This window comes from Phoca vitulina, unplaced genomic scaffold (genome assembly GCF_004348235.1).
Source record: "Phoca vitulina isolate PV1807 unplaced genomic scaffold, GSC_HSeal_1.0 scaffold38, whole genome shotgun sequence".
Taxonomy (NCBI): domain Eukaryota; kingdom Metazoa; phylum Chordata; class Mammalia; order Carnivora; family Phocidae; genus Phoca; species Phoca vitulina.
The window spans coordinates 9,585,044-9,600,535 of record NW_022589741.1 but is presented as its reverse complement, the minus strand read 5'-3'; the positions used below and the strand labels follow the sequence as shown (position 1 = coordinate 9,600,535).

The following is a 15,492-nucleotide window of genomic DNA, read 5'->3' as shown; positions in this document are numbered from 1 at the left end:
AATAGAGCTACCCTATGACCCAGCAATTGCACTACTAGGTATTTACCCTAAGGATACAAACATAGTGATTCAAAGGGGCACATGCACCCCAATGTTTATATCAGGACTATCAAAAATAGTCAAAATATGGAAAGAGCCCAGATATCCATCGACAGATGAATGGATAAAGAAAATGTGGTGTATATATAATGGAATATTACTCAGCCATCAAAAAGAATGAAATCTTGCCATTTGCAATGATGTGGATGGAACTAGAGGGTATTATGTTCAGTGAAATAAGTTAGTTGGAGAAAGACAAATACCATATGATTTCACTCATATGTAGAGTTTAAGAAACAAAACAGATCAACATAGGGGAAGGTAAGAAAAAATAAAATAAGATAAAAACAGAGAGGGAGGAAAAGCATAAGAGATTCTTAGCTATAGGAATCAAACTGGGGGTTGCTGGAAGAGAGGTGGGTGGGGTGATGGGGTAAATTGGGTGATGGGCATTAAGGAGGGCACTTGATGTAATGAGCACTGGGTGTTATATGCAACTGATGAATTGCTAGATTCTACCTCTGAAACTAATAATACAGTATATGTTAACTAAATTGAATTTAAATAAAAAATTAAGGGGCGCCTGGGTGGCTCGGTCATTAAGTGTCTGCCTTTGGCTCAGGTCATGATCCCAGGGTCCTGGGATTGAGCCCCACATGGGGCACCCTGCTTGGCGGGGAAGCCTGCTTCCCCCTCTCCCACTCCCCCTACTTGTGTTCCCTCTCTCGCTGTGTCTCTGTCAAATAAATAAATAAAATCTTTAAAATAAATAAATAAATAAATAAATAAATAAATAAATAAATAATTTTAAAAAATAAATAAATTGCCAAACTGTTTTCCAAAGAAATTGAACCATTTCAGATCCCTACCATCACTGGATGAGCGTTCCAGGTGCTCCACATCCTTCCCTGACTTTGCTATTATCAGTACTTTGGATTCTAGCCTTTTTTTTTTTTTTTAAGATTTATTTATTTATTTGAGAGAGAGAGAGCATGCAAGCAGGGGAAGGGGCAGAAGGAGAGGGATAGAGGGACTCTCAAGCAGATTCCCTGCTGAGGGTGGAGCCCGAAATGGGGCCTGACCTCACGACACTGAGATCATGACCTGAGCTGAAATCAAGTGTCAGATGCTTAACTGACTGAGCTACCCAGGCGCCCCAGGATTCTATCCATTTTAATAGATGTGAAATGGTATCTCATGGTGATTTTAATCTGCATTTTTCTGATAACCAGTGGTTTCAGCATCTTTTCATGTGCTTATGGGCCATTCATAGAACCTTCTTTATGAAGTTACTATTCCAGGCTTTTGGCCATTTAAAAAAATTGGATTGTTTGACTTTGCATTACTAAGCTATAGGCGTTTTTCATAAATTTTGCAGCTAAACCTTGGTCAGATATGTGCATCATGAATACTTCTCCCACTCTGTGGTTTGTCTTTTATTTTACCAATATCTTTTGGAAGAGATTTTTTAGTTTTGACAAAGTTCAATTTACAATTTAAGAAAAGGGTCCTGACAATCAAAAAGTTGAGTACTGAAGAGAATAACATATAAAGCTTATGCCAGGGCGCCTGGGTGGCTCAGTCGTTAAGCGTCTGCCTTCAGCTCAGGTCGTGAACCCAGGGTCCTGGGATCAAGTCCCGCATTGGGCTCCCTGCTCAGCAGGAAGCCTGCTTCTCCCTCTCCCACTCCGCCTGCTTGTGTTCCTGCTCTCGCTATCTCTCTCTCTGTCAAATAAATAAAATCTTTAAAAAAAAAAAAAAGCTTATGCCACAAACAATATTTCTGGAAGAATTCATGATATTTAAGAGCTGGTTTTCCTTACTGCTCAAGAGGAGATTAAAAGTCTTTTCTGATTTGAAAAGAAGAAACTTGGGGAATGGAAGAAGAAATCAAGACAAAAAGGGGGTCCTGCATCCCCTCTTCCAGTTAAGTGATCCATGGCTCAGTGAAGGTGTGGGGACCCCAGAGTAGAGGATACCTGAGCCTTGCTTTCCCAGGGATAACCCAGGGAAACAGAAAGCCTTGTTGGCTCATGGAAAGGCAGCGATGATGGGGGAGGGAGACAGGTTGAGAGCCCTGGGGGAGGCCTCGGGAGGTACTACCACTCTCAGGGAAGGCGGGGGAAACAGACCAAAAAAAAAAAGCTCTAGATGCCCATGGGAGAGAGGAGTGTTGAGAGAAGGTGAGCTAATTCAAAGTAGTCTGGATTTGGGATAAGGAGGACTCAAAGCAGTTATGCCCAGCATCCAGAGACCTTAGTGAAAGCATAGATAATAGGAGCGAAGGGCAGAACCTAAGAACAAGGGCAAAATAAGGTAAAGTTGAGCCCAGTGAAGGTCCATGTGGACAACGGATCACTGTGAATGACACCTCACTTTCCCCTGGAATCCCCTGGGAACTTAAATTACTCCCTAAGGGAAGGGGAAAGGAGAGGAAGGAAAACTTGAACCAATTCCTCACCCAAAAAAGACTTTGTTTTAATCTGGAAAGAAGTGAGTTATACCTGGAATTGCAAGATTGTTTCCTGCTGTCAAAAGGATGTGAGGGTTTGAGAACTAAATTAAACTGAATTATAGAGAAATAAAGTTTTATACCTGCGTGTCTGAGTTTTAGGAGTGAAATGACACCAGGGCTAATGATAAGGTCTGCAGGGCAGGAACTATTTCTGTGTTGTTCACCACCTTGTATTCCGGGTGACTACTGTGCACGCAGCAGGTGGTCAAGCGACAGCTTTGAGTGGATGAAAGAAAATGGCCCAACTATGGTGGAGTGAGCTTAGTGTGACCTTAAATACCCCAATTTTCTGGCTCTTATGCTTCTTCCTTCCTCACACAGTCGAGGACAAATCAGCCGTGTACTTGGAACATAGCAGCAGTGGGAACAGACATTTTGTTTTCCCTTTGCTTACCAATTGGTAAGCCATTATTTCCTTAAACCTGCCTTTATAAATGGGGGGTTATTTTATCTGCTAAATTCATCCCTGGATGCCATATCATATAAAAAGGATTACTTCTGTATGAGTCAATATTCTTAACTCTTTACATAGTTTATGGCCCTGAAGTGTCCTCCAGGAGCTTAAAAAATCTTAAAAACACACTTAGAGCAAAAAACAACACTCATTTGGTTATTTATTTATTGGTGAGGTGTTTTTTTTTTTCATAAGCAATGCCTGACATTCCATGTCTCCAGATGAATTCACAAGAGCAACAAAGATCCTTTTTCTGAAAAACTTAAGGAAAATGGCAGATATGAAGAAAATGTGTCCCAATTTGTAAGGGCTTATAAAGGATGCCGAGAACCTTCCGATGGCACTTTAGGGGAGAGAAATGTGTGGTACTTAAGAAAACTGGCTTTGGAATCAGACTTCTTCTGACACTGAGGCTCTGCCACTTAGTAGCCATGGGAATTTGGCAAGTTATGCAAGGTCAGAGCTTCAGTTAAGTCACCCCTGGAAAGTCTAGACTATTAAATGAGATAATATGAGCTTAGCTCAGAACCTGGCACATATTAACCACACAATTTATTTTAGCTACTTTATCATTATCATCTTTATTTTTATTCATTGACATTCTGAAACTGGAACAAAGCACTGACATACCTCTTTTCTTGATATTAGCGATGTCCGGGCATGGATATGTGAGACTGTTAAAGCCTTTTCTTGTGCCAGGTGCTAGGTTTTCAGAAATCAGTCACAGACCCAGGCGCCTCTGTAAACACATATGAAAAAGATCAGAAGTAAAATCATTTCCAGGGGGCACCATTTCTTTGATGGCAATCTAAATGACATCTTAGGGTTCGAAAAAGAAGTTTAGGTTTCTCCCAGGGAATGAGAAAACATACAGACACAGAAAAACTTGGGCTAAACTTGTTTCTTTTTGTAACTGCAATTCACTAACTACTGGCTCAGCTTCGTTGTGGCAGCAGGGGTTGTAAAGAACAAATGGGCTCATGACTTCCCCCTTAATCTGGTGAGGGGCTGTGGGCTTTCAAAATCATTTTGAAAGGAGACCCAAATGTAGGCCAGAATTTATTGGCTGGCCGATGAACCTCCCGTAAATCTTCAAGCAAACAGAAGTTGATTTGAACCCGTTCAGAAAGCATTCTTCGTTTGATCCTCCTAAAACCTAAGTTATTTCAATATAATTCAATCGAAGTGAGGCAACTGTCCCAGAAATCAGAAAAAGCCTACTTGTTTCATGTTGGCTTAGTTGTTCTTCTGCTAAAGAAATGAACCTGAGGCCGTGGACACCACGTCCCGAGCCCACTCGGGGACTTTCCACAGGGTAGTTGGGGCAGCCATGGCTCCCGGACAGCACTTTGGAGCAAAGACGGAGGCTTTGCACGAACCAATAAAACAAAGGGTTGGAAGCAGGGAAGGGGACAGTGTCGGCTTCTTTCTAGGGTAGAATGTGGAGGGACGTGACCTCAGGAATAGTATCATGCCATTAAAATGAGGCTTCAGAAATACCCTGGGGAAGCTGCCATGATTGGACAAGGGAGGTGACCTTTAAGAAAATGACATGAATATCTCAATTAGATGCCCTGCTTCTGCACAATTACTGCTAAACCCCTATTAGATCCAAGTTCCCTGCATATGAGAAGCTGCCCCTGCAGTGGGTGGACAATAGCCAAGGGGAATATGACCACCCTTAGGTGAGCTTGAAGATTCTAAGTGATGGACAGCGAGTCCAAGGCTAGGAAATAGGAGGGGGGTATGGCATTAATATGTAGTGGGGAGTACTGTGGCTGGAGTGGGGAACAGAAAAGGACAGCTTCCTAGAGAGAAATGGGAGCAGTAACAGGGCCAAGAGAGAGCTTCCGTAGCCCTGCAGACAAGCTTGGAACATGTGCCCCATTTTTAGGTCTTTGTGTGGCTCTTAAGAATACTGAGCCCAGGTCTGCTCTGTAGATACAGAGTGCTGGAGGCGGTTGTTTTTCCCAGATGTTGTTCTGTTGAATAACAGTGCTCAGGTCCATAAGAAAATGTGTTCTAGAATGTTTATTATGATAATGTTTATAATAGGAGCGAGTTGGAGGGGCCCATGGCTAGTGTGAATAATTGCTATGTATTACCACAGAACACTAAGGAGCAGTGGGCCGGATGAACAGGGATGTGATTAGCTCTGGAAGTCGGTTGTACCGTTAAGTAAAAAAGGCAGGAAACAGAATGAGAACTCCTTTTATGTACACAGAAAACACACACTAGAAACATCCCAATGTTCTTCCCAAGGGTACGTTAGAGCCAATCTCAATCCCTCTATGGGGAGAAGGGAATGAGAGCAAGAGTTAGGGAAGGAGAGGAAAATAGTCTGTGATACAAGGAGGGGAGAGTCTTGAGTAGTCTAGTTGTGACGATGTGCTACACACTTAACCGAAGGATGGACTCAGATCTGCACCTAATAAAACGAACCAAGGCAAGGAGTGAGAAGGAGCCAGCCAGGCTGAGTGCAGGGCAGAACGCCCCGGGGAAAGGGAGCAGCTGCAGAAAGGCCTCCAGGTGGGCAAAGGATTGGCCAAAAGGACCAACAGCGTGACTGTCTCAGGAAGAACGATGGGGAAAGGGGTGTGAGGGGAAGTCAGGGAGAGAGAGGACGGTGCATTGGCCTCAGGGGGCCATGGCAAGACACTGAGACTTTATTGAAAGTGCAATGGGAGGCCCCTAAAATATTTTAAGCAAAGGGGAGGCATGCCTTCATTGACATTTTTAACAGATCATGGGATCTGTCAAACAGGAGAGAGCAAAGGTAAAAACAAACAAAAAAACCACTGAAGAGGCACTGCAGAAGCCCCAGTGAGACACGCTGGTGACCTGGACCGAGGCAGCCGCATACACGGAGGGAAGAGTTTGGACACACTGCCCACAAACACCCCACGCTTCCTCGCGCAGAAGAGTCAAGTCTTTACATGGCTCACGTTCCTATTCTTGCCCAGGGAGTATAATCCAGTGTTTCTTCTCTGCTGGGGTTCTGTTGGAGAACCATGAATGCCCAGGATGCCATGGGCTTCACCCTAGTCCCACCCCCTACACCAGGTGCCCTGAGCTTGGCGGGCTCACAGGTATTTGCCTCCTAGTTCCGGACTTTCCCCAGCCATGGAGTTCATGTAGGCTTTCCTGAGTATGTCCATGGTCAGGATGCTCACCAGCAGGGCTCTGGAGGCTGGTGGCCTGAATTTGATTAACAGCTCTGCCATTCATTTACCAGCTGTGTGACCCTGGACAAGTTCCTGTGCGTCTCTGTGCCTCAATTTCCTCACCTGTAAGAAAGAGGTAATGATAGTACCTATCTCATACTTAGTTAACATACATGAAGTACTTGGAACAGCACCTGGAACATCAAATACATGTTCTATTAGAGTTTGCTATCATTGTTATTGTAATTATTACTAGTGGAGGGGGCCAGTTGCTTTCCCCACTGATGTGTCCAGTGACTGCAGCTTTTCCAGCAGAATCCTTTCTGGTAAGTATGAGCTGGGGACCCTGTTGCCCTGCCTCCACCCTGCACTCCAGCTATACTTTGAACAACCAACTTGCTAAAAATTGAGGTCATTTTTTGACAAACTTCAAGTTACCTGCATAGCTCAATACTTCCCAAGGAAACAAAAAGTCCTCATTGTAAACAAGGCGGAGAATTCTAATACTTTTCTAAAGTTATAAGGAATGTGTCATCTGCTGCTTCTGAGTGTATTTTTATACTTCTCAGAAGAGAGCTCAAGGAAAGCAGGCTTAATACTAATGTAGAATGTACATTCCATGTCTCTGCTGCAGGCCACACGGATCCATTTACATGGGCTTCCCATGGGGGCAGCCCACAGAGCCCACAGAGCACCCTACTTCACATTTACCAGGTATGCCAGTCATTTCTCACTATTCTTTATCCTTCTCCCAGTGTCTTCCTCCCAAACTCCTGCTTCTCACCTCCCTGTGATTTTAGGCAATCTCATGAAAGCACTCACAATAGGTTTGAATGACCTGTAGAATTAACCTTGGCCTCTCTCACTTATTTGCATTTTAAAAAAAAGTTTTTAATCTGAATAGACCTCCAATTTGTTGATTTAAGAGTGAAAAAAAAAAAGTACTTTCCAAGTGTGTCTGAGATAGACCTCTGGTACCACCCAGACATTCTAAGGAGTACCTCTGCCCTCCCTCCAGCCCAGCATGGGAGTCCCCTGTAGATTTCATGCCTACATGCGGCCTGGATTGGATGCTTCCTGTGGCGGCCTCATATCCTCTCTGTCCACCTACTTCTCCAGCAGATGTGATCTGCCAGGTCCTCACCTTAGTTCTACACGTACCTCTCGCTTTCTGCCCAGGCTTCCCTGACTCTGGACACCTGTGGGTGCAGCCTGGGAGTTAAGGTGCACTGATGCCCCAGGGGGCAACCCCTAGCCATTGGAGGATGGATGGAGTCTGTGGGGAAATGCTCTTCTGTTTTTCCTGGTTCCCCAGAATCCTGGTGGCACAGAGTCCCTGTGGCCCACAGTGGTGATCCAACTCGAGCTCACCCTTGAATCAGCTTCCCTTCCTCCCGTGTGTTTCTCCACTCCTGTTTCCTTGGATGACTTATCAAAAGAGACTCTCTGCTTTCAGTGGAACTCAGGCTAAACTACTGCCAAAGACCAATATGCCTTCACCTGGCCATTTACTTTTGTGCTGTTCAGGGGAGGATTAATATGTTTACAGATTACGATTTATAAAGTGGAAATTTGTCAGAGTATTTGCTAACAATTAAGATAAATCCAATTGTTTGAGATTTAATGCCATGGACATTTATTGCAGTTTGCCTAGTGCCAGGTGCAGAGCTAGGCTCTGGGGAGACAATGGAGAGCGATCCCTCCCTGACGCTGCAGCCCAAAGCATGTGGCCCCAACCCTCTGCCAAGGACTCCTCCCAGAGACACCGCGGTCCACCCTGCAGAGGAGAGGTAAGCAGATCTCCAGTGCAGGCCGCCATGCGAGGGCTAAGAGTGTGGATGCCAGAGGCAGGCTGCCTGAATTCACTTCCCTTGTCATTACTTCCGAGCAGGGGAAGTTACCTCATCTCGCCAAGCCTCAGTTTACTCCTCTATGAAATGTGGATACTTTAGAGTCATGGTGGAGAGTGAATGAAAAAAAATGCATGTAATGGTCACATTACGCTGGCCGACACGTAGCAGGTGTGCAGGCGATTCCAGCTCCGCAGCGAGCTGCTGATTTCCACCCGATGTCTCAGTGCCTCGAGGGGGCCGGCTGCCAAGGAGAGGAGGTGGGGGAGGGACACAAGGAGGGCACCGTCCCTCTGCCCAGTGGGGTCTAGTTTGAATATTAGGAACATCAAAAGGACAACTCATCCAAGAAAAAGGTAACCACGACTAAACATTTTAACAGATGTTAAACTTTTGGCCACTTTTTTATTTAAGCAATTTATATCATGTTCTGTGCTCCTAAAGTATTGCATTATGTTTACACATTTAGACGACTTCTGTAGGATGACAAATGTGTTCTTAAATGTTGGAAATAACTTTAACTAAAAAATTTACATTCTCATACATTTTGTACCATACTTGGACTAGTTTTGTTTTAACAACACCTCCTTCTCTCTAATTATCCTAGTCAGTCAAAAGTTCCTTGTACCTTCCTTTTACAATGTGTGGCTAATTCTGGGGTGTCTCTGGGAAATTTTCTATCGGCCATTTTGTTAGAGATGATTAAGGGGAAAGAAGGAGCTCCTAAATGGGAGGATGAAAAGGGGTGGATGAGTAGTGGGAGAAAGGAGATTTTGAGTGGATTCAAGCAGTAGAGCTGATATAAGCTAGTCTAATCCAACTGAGAAAACAGATGTCTATCTGTGGGCTAAGGAAGCCATCCTGGACATGCCCTGTCCTCCCCCCCATCCTCCCAGACACCTGCACCTCTCACCGGGTCTTGGATGTCCCCCCTTCACACCCAGCCTTCAGTTCTTCCCTGAAAGGTTTCACATTGCACCAGCAAAACTGGAGGGCAGATGATTTTCCTTTGCTCACTCCCATTTCTGGCCTTCTCTCCAACCTACTATTCTCCCCAGGCAACTGTGAAGATATTTTTGGCTAAGGAGGGCATTCCCAGCACTCTGCCAGATGAACAGATGGTGGGTGGGCCAGAGGAATGGTGGGTGGTGGGGCTGGCATGAGGGGCATCTGGCAGTGTCCTTCTGGATTACAGGGAAGGGGGGGAATCTTAAGAAGATCCCTTCCTTCCTAAAGTCTGATTGGCTTTTTAAAGACTCCCAGTACCTCTGAAATAAACCAGAGAGTCGGTGTAACCAGATGATTTGCCTTCAGATGAATGGTTTGTTGTATCATTTATAGGTGTAAAAAGATTTATTAACTCATAATTTTATCAAGTAGTAATGTGTGAGTAAATGTTTTAATAAGGTCACTAATTCCATTACAGTATGTTGTGTTTAATAGCCTTTAAAGGTGAAATAAAATTATCAGCTCTTAGTTACTCTCCTCCAATTTTCTGTAGATTTAATGAGGGGGTTTTCTAGAAGCTCATGACTCCCCTACCTCCTTCTTACCCCACTACCTCCAAAGACTTCTGCTGCATTTAAGAAAACATACAGTGTAGTGGTTTAGAATTAACATTCTGGCATAAGAAAGATTACAATTAGAATCCTAGCTCAACCACTTAGTACTTGTGTGACCTTGGAAGAGTTCCTTAACCCAGCTAAGCCTCGGAACTCATCTGTAAAATGGGATCGTTATGGTACCTCATACCCCCTGAAGATTGCATGAGATCATTAATGCATGGACAGTACTAACAAAGTGCTTGGAAGGGAATGTGAGCTAATAAATGTTAGCTATTGTGTTAGTTATCCGTTGCTGTGGGACAAATTGCTCCAACTTAATCTGCACACAACTAAGTAATGTGCCTCTGCTACAAGGTCTCTTGGAAGGCTAGAATCAAGGTGTTGGCCGGGCCACAGTCTTATCTGAAGGCTTGACTGAGAGAGAATCTGCTTCCAAGCTCACTCTTGTGGTTGGTGGTAAGACTCTGTTCTCTGTGGGCTGATGGACTAAGGGCCTCAGCTCATCCCCAGCTGTTGGCTGGAGCTCTTCCTCCATTCCTTGTGATGTGGGCCTCTCCATGGTGTGGCTCAAACATGGCAGCTGGCTCCCATCAGAGTGAGCACGCAAGAAGGCAAGAGATGGCCAGCAAGACAGAGGACACAGGCTTTTAGTAACCTAATCTCTGAAGTGACATCCCATCATCTTTGTCATATTCTATTCCTTAGAAATGAGGACTAGATACATATTCTATTCCTTAGAAACATGCAAGGGGAAGGGTCCTACAAAGGTGTGGACACCAGGAGGTAGTGATCATTAGGAGTCACTTTTAGAAGCCGTCTACCACAGCTATAGTCATATTGCTGTTAAAGCAACTCACTATTTAACACATCACATTTTATCAAGCCTCTTCTTGAAAACCTTCCTTGCTTCCCCTTTGTGTATCATATGTGTCCACACGCTGTGCACAGCACATAGGGCTTTGCAGTCCAGGTACTTCTTCTCTTCTAGCCTCTTCTAGGCTCCTTCCCTCCTGCTCCCCACTGATCCCTCTAGTCTACTGTGCCCACACTTCTCACACTGTCCAGACACACCAGAGTCTCGGAGCTCCCAAGTGGTTCCCCTGGGATTCATAATGATGTCCCAGGAGATTCGTGTCATTGAAAAAGGTATGGTGTCTGTTTCGAGTCTTAATTTTTTAGAGAAAACCAACACTTAAATTATTTACATATTTTCTCTTTCAAAACAGAACAGGAGGGCCTTTGAGTATGTAGCACATGCAGTTTGAGAGTCAAAAAAAGTCTGGGGGACATCACCATGCATGTTCATGTGTCCATGATTGCATGGGCTGTTGCCTCTCTGTTCTGTTTGGCGGACTCATATTCAGCCTTAAGAGTCAGACTTAGATGTCCCTTTTCTTGGTAAATATATCTTTGAGACCCTCAGGACTTACCCCTTCCCCCATGTCTTCTCTGTTTCCCTATAGCATTTTGGACAATCCCCTCTTAGAGATCTTTCATTATAGTGCATATAAAAAATGTTCCACAGAATCCTAGGATCCCACATGGTGATGAGGATGGGGATGGGTGAGGGCTTACTTTCTTAAATGGGTGGTCTTTTCAGTTGATGTCACCTGCCCTGCCTACAGCCCCTTTCTATGGAGATCTTTTTTTGCTCTTGGACCTTGTTGCCCAAGACATCTCTTCCTGGCCTGGGAATGACCCTTGTCTCAAGGGCAACTCCCCTCAGTGCAGGAGCACTGGACCTGTCTTATTCAGTAACATGTCCAAACTCATAAGCCAGCAGGTGGTGAAGCTGGGATTCAAACCCAGTGACAGTCTCACTGCACGGCCTTGCTTCTCCTTTCCGCCCTGTGCAGCTACAGACCCTGGAAAGAGGATAACTCTTTAAGCACCTCTTGTTGTCAGTCCTTTGGGTGCTGACAGTCAGGAGCTTCGAAGGCGTAAGAAAAACATGGAATTTTTCCATGCTTCAAAACTGTTTAAAAGCTAAGGCTGAGTTAAAAATGCTTCCCTAAGGAGCATTTACCAGCAATTCTTACTGTCCCCGTCAATCATTCACAAAATCTCTCTCTTTCTCTCTGCATCGTTTTGCAACAAGACATTTGCTAGTGTCAGGTCACTGTGTTTTGCCATCAGAAATGCCCTCACACCTGGGATTTACTATAGTTGATTGCATATTTGTATCTCAATTGTAGATTCTGACCTTCCTGTATATTGAAAACTTTCTCTAATTCTATAAAGACAGACAATTCAGGATAGAATTGGAACCACTGTAGGGTTTTTTTTTTGTTTTTGTTTTTTTTTTCCTGCCTGGCACTCTGCTTCTCTTGGGAATGGCTCTTCTCCCATGTCAAGGAATCCTGGTGGGACTACCCATTGAGGTGCTTCATCTAACCCCCACCTATAGGCAAAGACCCATGATCCAGTCTATGACCCATGACCCATGATCATGCCCTTCTGAATGTCAACAATTATAGAAGTGAGCTCAAGATCTAAGTGAGGCCAATCAGAATTGCCTGGGTTGAGAAACAGAAGCTGGGAAAAAGAAATTCCCTGGCTGTTCAGTTGGGAATAAATAAATCTGCTGCTCAATGTCCACAATAGCCAAACCGTGGAAAGAGCCATCGACAGATGAATGGATAAAGAAGATGTGGTATATATATACAATGGAATATTATGTAGCCATCAAAAGGAATGAGATCTTGCCATTTGCAACGACGTGGATGGAACTGGAGGGTGTTATGCTGAGCGAAATAAGTCAATCAGAGAAAGACATGTATCATATGACCTCACTGATATGAGGAATTCTTAATCTCAGGAAACAAACTGAGGGTTGCTGGAGTGGTGGGGGGTGGGAGGGATGGGGTGGCTGGGTGATAGACATTGGGGAGGGTATGTGCTATGGTGAGTGCTGTGAATTGTGCAAGACTATTGAATCACAGATCTGTACCTCTGAAACAAATAATGCAATATATGTTAAGAAGAAGATAGCAGGAGGGGAAGCATGAAGGGTGGGAAATCGGAGGGGGAGACGAACCATGAGAGACGATGGACTCTGAAAAACAAACTGAGGGTTCTAGAGGGGAGGAGGGTGGGAGGATGGGTTAGCCTGGTGATGAGTATTAAAGAGGGCATGCTCTGCATGGAGCACTGGGTGTTATGCACAAACAATGAATCATGGAACACTACATCTAAAACTAATGATGTAATGTATGGTGATTAACATAACAATAAAATTAAAAAAAAATAAAAAATAAATCTGCTGCTGGGGGAGACTTCCTCTCTGTCAGGTGGAAAGAGAGCTGGGCTGCAGAAAGAAGCCAACAGGGAAGAGGTCTGAAGCCAGAGCGAGGGACAGAGACTTCATATATTGATTGAACTCTTGAATCCAAGAGCGTCTGAGGCTAGACCCACTCCTGCAATTCCCAGCTACATATGCTAGTAAATTAGCTTTTATACCTAAAACTAGTTAGAATTGAGTTTTCATCCTCTGACAGCCCAAAGTCAAGATTCATGTAGAGGTCAGGGATATCAAGTCAGTTTCAACTCACATGCAAACCGTAACAGTTGCCAGAGAAAACACAAGATTCCCAGTTACATTTAAATTTCAGATAAATAACAAGTAATATTTTAGTATAATGGTTTCAGTATATATATTAAGTATGTCCCAAGCATTACATGGGATGTCCATATACTAAAAAAGCATCCACTGTTCATCTGGAATTCAAATATAACTGGGCATCCTGAATTTTTATTTACTAAATAAATAGCAGTGGTGGTTGCTTGTAACACTGTGTTGAAGATTCTGAGGCCAAGTTTAGCCTCACCGGGAAAAAGTAGGCTTATTGACTAATGACGTCTGCTCTATGTGTGGAAATACAGACAGGTGGCATGAATGCCATGCATATAGCATCCTTGTTTATCCCAAGTGCTTATAAATGTTTTTCTTCAACAGCTGTAGGCAATGCAAGGTGTTTTAATAATATAAATAACGGTAGCCACCATGTACCGAGTCTCTTTCTTCTAACAAAGACCTCACATATGTCATCTAATCGAATCCTCATGACAATATTTTATTGGCTCTATTTCACCAGCGAGACTCAGGGAAGTTAAATTCACACAGTGAATGGCAAAGCTGGGATTCAAACCTGTGTCTATCTGACACCAAAGCTCGTGCTTTTCCCAATTCATCATTCCACGGGAGGCAAATATTGTCCTAACAGCATATACGCAGAAGTCATCTGAAAATGCTATTTTACAAATTGCTATATAAACACTTATAAATCCAGTTCTTGGCCCAAAATGGTAAACTGCCCTTTCACGACAAAGAGCAGCACTTCAACAACAAATCGGAGCCTCGTGTGAGGCAGTATTTTGGCAAACAGATTTCAACAGTTGACACCAGAGGAGTGCCAATTGTGAAAAGTGGCTTTAGGCTATAAATGACTACGTGGAGCCAGCATTCTGGCAAAGCGGGAGGGGATCTATTTGCCGTGGAGCAGGGGACGACTAGGTGAGCCCCCAGGAGAGCTCGAGCTGGCTCTTGATGGAGCCAGGAGGCATGTGTTCCTCCACTACCTGCAGGCGCTGATGTGCGCAGGAGCATTTGTGTTTTGGTAGATGAAGGGGGAAGGTGGCGTTCGTGTGTGAGTGCGTGCGTGCGTGTAGTTTTTTTTTTTTTTCTTGAAACTCTTCGTGTATTTGATGTTCCGTGTTTTTTGAGCTAGGATGTACGATAGAGAGATGGCAGACAGGCAACAAGGCAGAGGATGGGAGAGGGTGGCATCCATCCTTAGGAATGGGGCACGAGAGATAGAAGCTGAAGGAAAATGGTGTGATTTGGGCATAAGCAATGCCGCACAGGCTCAGAGGAAAAGGGAGGCACAGCACTGTGGCAGGCCACGGTTTCCGCTTTGGGGCGCCAGCCTGCACCTCTCCGGGACCTTCAGGCCTGGAGGCTTGGGAATCATCTGGAAGCAGCACATGGGCCTGAACATTTTCATCCTTAGGAGAAGTCTGATTAGCCCTTGCAATGGCAGGACTTCCCGAAGCCATTGCCCATGCGGAGAATATGGCCAGGGTGGCCTGGCATCAAGTGGCAGGTGACAAGGTTGACAGAGAAGTCCATGAGCACATGATTCTTCGAAAAGAGGGCTGGAGGCTCATGTGAAGAGGAAGTCTTAAACTATTTGGGTTAATGAGACATCTTCGTGTCTACAGACCAAGAAGGCCTGGGGCACCCAGTTTACAAGCATAAAGACTAACTAGAGAGAAAGGATAGAATAAGTAGAACAAGTTTTGACAAAAATAGAGGCTTTCACAGCCTCAGCAGAGACAGGGGAATCTAAATGCTCAATGAAGACAGTAAAGGAAATAAAGGAAAGGAGAAATCCAGGAAGGGAAACATAATTTCCTTTTTTTCATATCGGATCTTGGGGAAATGGCAGTCCTCATTTCCTCGTATCTGTTTTGAAATCCATGGTCTGACCTTGGTGGTTGCCTCTAATCCCAGGGTTGGCTGGGGCTTGTTACTAGGTATTAGGAATCTCTACCCCAGGCCCCTTTCATTTTGCCCCTTCTCATAGGATCTCTGTCACCTTTAGGGTGTTCTATTTTAAGACTGAGGAGTGGGTCCTGAGATCGGAAGGCACCATTAACATTTCTCCAACCATTGCAGGTGATCCCTGGGACATTTTATTTTATTACTCTGAATCTTATGAATGGGATGAATATTTCATTGTGCTTGTTCCACAACAGTCCTTAATATAAAATTATTAAGCTCTAATTTCCACAAATGCTCTACATCCCCAAATATGGCTCGGCCTTAGCGCCTGCTGGGCTTGTGTCCTTTTAGACTTATCAGCTAAGCACAATAAGCATTTCTGTGAAAGAAAAAAGGAGAAAC

The 15,492-nt window shown here is 44.3% G+C and overlaps 1 long non-coding RNA gene across 1 annotated transcript in view; it reads right to left on the bottom strand.

The window, feature by feature from the left end:
- Positions 1–3,593: 3,593 nt before the first annotated feature.
- LOC116647042 overlaps positions 3,594–15,492 on the bottom strand; it is a 43,176-nt gene continuing 31,277 nt past the window's right edge. Inside the window, exons 5-6 of the long non-coding RNA XR_004302264.1 lie at positions 6,182–6,295; positions 3,594–3,747 (exon numbers count right to left, since the gene is read on the bottom strand). This is a non-coding gene — a long non-coding RNA (uncharacterized LOC116647042). The remainder of the gene's footprint in view (positions 3,748–6,181; positions 6,296–15,492) is intronic.